Source organism: Octodon degus, unplaced genomic scaffold, assembly GCF_000260255.1.
Source record: "Octodon degus isolate 3935 unplaced genomic scaffold, OctDeg1.0 scaffold00013, whole genome shotgun sequence".
In the NCBI taxonomy this organism is placed as follows: domain Eukaryota; kingdom Metazoa; phylum Chordata; class Mammalia; order Rodentia; family Octodontidae; genus Octodon; species Octodon degus.
Window position 1 is genome coordinate 25229605 of NW_004524589.1, and position 7133 is coordinate 25236737.

At 37.3% G+C, this 7133-nt stretch overlaps 1 long non-coding RNA gene across 1 annotated transcript in view; it reads left to right on the forward strand.

Moving 5' to 3' along the window:
• The window catches only part of LOC111815224, a 19927-nt gene extending 17584 nt beyond the window's left edge, over positions 1-2343 (forward strand). Inside the window, exon 3 of the long non-coding RNA XR_002819963.1 lies at positions 2016-2343. This is a non-coding gene — a long non-coding RNA (uncharacterized LOC111815224). The remainder of the gene's footprint in view (positions 1-2015) is intronic.
• Positions 2344-7133: the final 4790 nt, after the last annotated feature.

The following is a 7133-nucleotide window of genomic DNA, read 5'->3' on the forward strand; positions in this document are numbered from 1 at the left end:
CATTTTTGGTCTACAAGCTTTGAAATACTACATAAAGATAACATATGTATGTGATAGTACAAATCTGATGATGTCTGCCTATACTTGTACAGAAATTGTGTACCTAAACCCATGCAAATTTTCCTATGAAGAATTTTATTGTTATCAAAAAAAAATAAAAGCAAAACTTCAAAAAAAAAAAAGAATAACTGAAAAAAAAACTAGGACATGTTACGTACCCCTCCCCCCAAAAAAATAACAATTAGATTAAGTGCTGATTTACCAAAGCAATAATAGAAGCCAGAAAACCAGGGAGAAACTGTTAAATTAGACTTTCCATGAGATATTCAAGAAATTTTTAGACACATAAAGAACAGAAAAAATTTCCTCAGATAAACCTTTTGTACTAGAAATAATGCAGATATTCTTCAAGAATAAAAATTACCCTAAAAGAAAAGCATGAGAAGCCAGAAAATAACGAGTAAACAAAGATTCTAGCAGACATAAGAAAGTTTAAACAAATGTTGACTATATAAAATAGCAAGAAATGACCCAAGACAGGGATAATAAATCTTTCTAAAATAATTGTTTTCTCATGCAATCATGGGGTGGCTTCTAGAGTTTGTGATGAATTCTTGGTCTAATGCTGGGATTATGGGTGGAAGTGCTACACCTGCCCTGGGGCAGATAATCTGCATACAAATGTAAAGAGGAGAGAGAGGCTTGTTAGGTGCCACTGCCGCTACTCCTCCCTTTGCTCTTTTCTGTCTTCCTCTGCTATGAGAGGCTGCCCACTGCCATGTGCCACTGTGCCTTGGAGCCAGCCAAGTACAGACTGAAACCTCTACTAATGGTGAGCTAAATAAACGTTTCCTTCCTCAATTCTAGGTGTCTCGTATTTTGTCACAGAAATGAGAGAAAAGTAACTAAGACACCAAAACTGCTTACTTTCTTTCTAGAAGCTATAGATGCTCTATAATCTAGAATAGTCTTAGGCCTATGGGAGCGCACAAAGTCTAAAGTTAAACTGCAGAATTTGGAGTTGGGATATCTGTTCCATTATTTAGAGAGAAAATCTTGTTCCTGGATTATGAGTCTATTCCTAGTTTTGTGATCACCTTCATGTGATTTATCTGGTCAGTCCATAGCATTTGAGTCTCAAATTAGTTGGAAGGATGTTCATTTTTTTCAAAGCGTCACCTGTTAGACCCAACTTAGAAAACCACAAACATCTTTTTCCTCTTCTGCCTCCTACCTAGGATGTTAATTATGAATCCAGTTTTCTATTAATGAGTCAGTTATCTTATGATTCAATGTTTTCTTCATTAAATAAGGAGACACTAGACAGAGATGATCAATGAATTTTCTTTAGTTGCTAATGATTGATGTTGACAAAAGGTGTGGTGCTACAGGACCACATTGCCGTGTCAGTGGTACCTAAACAACTCCACAGCCACCGTGGTCTTTGACTCCCATGCACCTACCCCTGGACCAATGGGACAAAACTGAGAACACAGAAAGAAATCCATATACTTACAGCCAACGAATTTTCCACACTAATACCAAGAACACACTTTGGAGAAATGACAGTCTCTTTCATGAATGTTTCTGGGAAAATTGGATCTCCACAAAAAGGTGACTGAAACTAAACTATCTTTCACCATTCACAAAAATCAACAAAAATTAAAAGATTAAATATAGGACTTGAAATTATGAACCCGTGAGAAGAAAACTGGGAAATTGCTCTGTGAAAGAGTTATAAGAATTCAGAAATGAAAACAACAGAGTCAAAAATACACAAATAGGCGGGATTGGTGTGCAACCCAGTAAACTCAAGAACTTGAGTTTGATCCCTAGCAACACACACACACACACACACACACACACACACACACACCTCATACCACATTACATCAAACTGAAGTTTTCCCATGATAATAGAAACCATCATCAGAGTAAAGAAATAACCTACAGAGTAGGAGAAAATATTTGCAAACTAACAGTCTGAAAGTAAGTTAATATTCAAAAAACATAAGGGGGGGAAGTGTAGCTGATTTAGGGACAAATGTGTAAACCTATTTTCCTATGAAAAATTTTAAGTGTCCCACTTGAATAACGTAATTCTTCATAGATATTTTTTATCTGTGGAGAAATAGCAACCTAATTAATTTGCAATGAATTGTTTATGTTTAGACATAGAGTGCTAAGCCCTGCCTCTGGGAATTATCCATTTTAAAGCAACCTTTTGTGCAATTCAAGATGAAGTTTTTATAAGTAATGGAAAGTGACAATACAATAACACTTTCTGTATGAAAGTATATATTTTATGTGATTTATTCCTACTAAGTGAAAGTGCACTACTGCTTCATGCACTACTGCTCTGCGTACAGAGCCTGAAAATGATTAAGGAGTAACATAGATAGCAATCATGGCCCCTCCCTCCCTTCACAATTTATTTGAATACTTCAATTGTGCCTCTTGATTTTTGTAATGCTATAAAATCAGTATAGATGGTTTTAAAATGTATTCTTTGAAAATTATTTTATGTAAAATAAATGTTACTTAATTAAAAAAACATAAGGAACTCTTAGCAGCTCAATAACAAAAATAATAATCTGATTTTAAAACAGTTAAAAGATATGAATAGCTCTTCATTCTGGAAAGCCATCTTCGTGGCTGGACTTAGAGCCCCTTGACTCCCCGATGATTGAAAATAGAATTTAGTGTCTTTATTTTCGCCATGGGTTGCATTGTAAGTGGTAGATTGGAATCAACTTGATGAGATTCCAATAACGTAACTTTGGGATTATAAATATTGGCTTCTTGGACCAAGACAAGGCCCTGGAAGAGTCTCCTACAATTGGTGCTCAACGTGACCAGAATGCGCTACCTTCTCAACATAACAACCACTTACCAGAATCATGTGCAGGTGACCCACTGGACCTTGCATGACCAATTTAAAGACTCAAAACTATATGTTCATCCATGAGAAAATGCCTGTCATCTATTGGGCCTTTAGGTAGAACCTCTGAAGAATATATCTGACTGCTGGTCAACAACTACAACCCCTTTCAGCTTGAAGAAGCCAGAACGGACATCACCCACAACCTTCACAGCAGTTCAGGTTGCTTCTTCAGAGGGGGGAATGTTGTAGACAGCTAAGTTAGATAGAAATGTTATAGGCAGTCAGATAGGGCCAGGCCTTCAAACAGACAGGATGGAAGACAAGATGACCTTACAACTTTTGGAAGAGACAGACACTCCCATATGGGCCCATACTATTAATCTTTTTCATTATTGATAGGGAAAGTAGAATGGAACTCAGCCCAACAACAGCTAAGGGCTACGTGGCTAGAACTGACACTGCTCCAGCTGCTTCAAAGCAAAGAAGGGGGAACTGTGGAGGACCACCTGAGCAGCTCTCCTTGAAAGAAGACAGACTATCTCCAGCTGGACTGAGCCTGACCCTATTTCCTATGTACAGAGCTGGCTAGGACTTCTGTTTATCAATTGGCCTTAGGTAAATGTAGGCCACCCACCTAGCTCAGTTCACAGTGATCACCTACTTTCCACAATTCTCAGTCAATCCTCCTCAAGCCACTCCCCCACTGAATAAAAACTGGGTGAGGCCTTGGGTTGCTCTCTTCGTTCTGGAAAGCCATCTTTGTGGCTGGACTTAGAGCCCCTTGACTCCCCGATGATTGAAAATAGAATTTAGTGTCTTTATTTTTGCCATGGGCTGCATTGTAAGTGTTAGATTGGAATCAACTTGATGGAATTCCAATAACGTAACTTTGGGATTATAAATATTGGCTTCTTGGACTGAGACATGGTCCTGGGAGAGTCTCTTACAAAAAATATGAATAAACAATTACATATTTTTACACAGAAATTTAGAAATCTAACCATATATAGCCTTGTAGCAGGACAGTCATATGACATTTCTTTTTCTTCTCTCTTGTTTTCATTTACTACTTTTTTTTTTAAACCACCAAACATTTACTTGAGAGACACTATAGCAGTGATTGGTATGACATGACAAGCAGTATGTATTTAGAAGACCAGAATGACAGGCATTACAAGCATGACCCTAGTATTACACATTGCTATCTTCAATGCAGTTGCTTACTTCACAGGTATCAGCGTATATAGTCACAGTGAGAATTCTACCAATTAACTGCTAGTTTCGAAAACCTGCTGAAGATTCTCAGAATCATTACCTTAACCATCTTGTGCCAAAATGTATGGTTTTGCCCCTGTCATGTTCGTCTATTTTTTTTAACCTATGTCTTCTTTAGATGTGCTGAGCAATTCTTTTATGAGTGTTGTCATTTGTTTTTTTTTTCATGAAAGATTATTTCTGATTTGATTTGATTTTTATTTTATTTTTTTAACTTTGTGTATTTGAACAGGTTCTTGCTATACAGTTCAAACTCATAGTGATCCTACTGTTTCAACCTCCCCAGTATTGGGATTATAAGCATATGGCACCTATAATTTTGACCTGATTTCTTCTATAGCCAATGGAGTTGTTTCTTTACTTCAGTTGACATCATTTTCAAAATTTCAGATGTGTGCCTTCCAAGTTCATCTATGTCTGTCTCCTGGACTTGTTCTGGGTAGGGTGGAAGTCAGACATTGCCTTTTGCTCCTTGATTCTGACATTTTTGAAGCTCCCCATGTTCACCCAGGCTAAGCAGTGATGATAGGTGGGTGGATTATGAATCATCAAACCTACCCCAGCAGTAGGAGGGACAAGATAGGCTCACCAATGCCCTATAGCTGTCGGGGGCTCAGCCTTCCTGCTGCAGTGGTTGGGGAGGGCGCACAGCTCAGAAAGGCTCCCACGACGGTGGGAGGCACTGGGGGAAAACAAAATGTCTTAACATAGATTCTTGGCCTGTATTGTTTGTAGGACACTATTTTAAACCCCTACTGAAGAAAAATGAAAATAATGTCAGTTTTCAAGAGTTTGCACTAAAACAGCACAGTAGCACTCATTTCTCTCCTCTCCCAAGTATACCTTTCCTTTGTGGGGACTTTCCTGTGAATGCATTACCCACCATTTCCATTTCCTTTCAAAACTCAATTGTCACTTTGTCTTCGACCCCTCCCCCCGTCATATCAGGATTTTTAAATTTTGTGACTAGAATATTTTGTTCTTGCTAAGGTTCTAACACTTTTCACAATACATTATACAAGTTTATTTATGAGTCTACCTCTCAAATTGATTAGCTTTTGAGCCACACAGGGAATTAGTATAGGACACATCTGGGTGTATCTGGGTAGGTCATGATGTATGTCCTTGATTACACATCTCATCCCTGGTCCCTCCCTCTCTGGTGCTATTCTGTGGCACTGTTCCTGGTTACCATGAATGAAGCTGCTTTGTCCCTCCATGCCACGATGTTCTTGCCAGGTATCCTGTTGACAATGGACTGGTGCTTCTGAAACCATGAGCTAAAGAGATATCTTTAAGTTGTAGGTATCAGGTATCATGTCCAAGCAATGGGAAAGCTGACTGATACACTGAGTTCCTTAAGGATCTACTCCATATCTTATATATCTTTGTATCTCCAGTACTTAACATGATACCTGGCACATGCTAATCCAATAAATACAAACTACTTTTAAGTTAAAAAAAAAAAGATATGAATAGACATTTCAAAAGGGGACAGAAAAAATGGAGAACAGGGTATGTGAAAAATAGCTCAATATCACTAATCATTAGGAAGTTGCAAATAAAAGTGCAATGAAATCACTTCACCTTAATTAGAATGTCTATTACCAAGAGGACAAAAAAATAGTAAGTGTTAACAAGGATACACAGAATGGGAAACTATTACATTAATCTGAATATGAATTAGTATAACCACAATAGAAAGCAGCATAATTTTTTATCCCAAAATATTAAAAATAGAACTATCTGATGATCCATCAATCCCACTATTAGTCATTTATCTAAGGAAAATGCAAACACCACCTCAAAAACATGTTGCACCTCTGTATTTTTTTTTCAGTACCGGGGATTGAACTCAGGACCCTGCACTTGCCAGGCAGGTGCTTATTCCACTGAGCTATCTCCCCTGCCCTGCACTTCTGTATTCTTTGAAGCATTATTCACAGCAGCTAAGAAGTGGAAACAACAGAAGTCTCTGTCATCTGATGAGTGACTATGAGACATACACACAGCAACATTATCTGGCCATGAAGTAGATGGAGTCCTTCACGTAAGGCAATGTGGAATGAGCTGGGAGATACAATGTTAAGTGAGAAAAGCTAGGCATGGAAGGACACCTCATCATGTCACTCTTCTGTGATACCTGAAAAAATCTATTGCCACGAAGTACAGAATACAACAGTGGAGAAAGGGGGGAACAGAACAAGGAGGGCTGGAGAGATGGGTCAATGGGTACAGAATTACAGTCATTTAGTACAAATAAATGCTGGTGTTCTCTTTCACAGTATGGTGACTCTAGTTTATAATACATTATATAGTATATTGCAAAATAACTAGAAAAGAGAAACATGCATGCTCTCATCATGAATAAATGATAAATAGTTTAAAATAATAATATATTAAATGCTCTGATTTAATCATCATTTAGCACTTGCTAAATATGAGTATGTATCAATTTAAAACAAAACAAAACTTTAAAAATTTAAAGAGCTAAACATACAACACAAATTGTAAAAATGGCAACAAAATAAATTGAAATTTATCAAATAATCAAAGTTCAATGATAATCAAAATAACTAAAAATTAATAGAAAGGATCAGTAAACCAAAACATGATTCTCTGAAAAGAATTTTTTTTTAAATTGACAATGTCAGAAATCGCTTTTGGGGAGGGCCTGCCCACTAGCTCAGTCATTTAAGTGACTGCTTCAACAAGGCAGTCAGGCTCAGGATGCTGTGGTTTGAGCCCCATATCCTCAAGCCTTGCCAGACCTGATCTGAAGGCATCCTGAGCCAGCCATAAAAGAAAGAAAGAAAGAAGAAAGAAGAAAGAAAGAAAGAAAGAAAGAAAGAAAGAAAGAAAGAAAGAAAGAAGAAAGAAAGAAGAAAGAAAGAAAAAGAAAGAAAGAAAGAAAGAAAGAAAGAAAGAAAGAAAGAAAGAAAGAAAGAAAGAAAGAAAGAAATTGCTTTGGGGA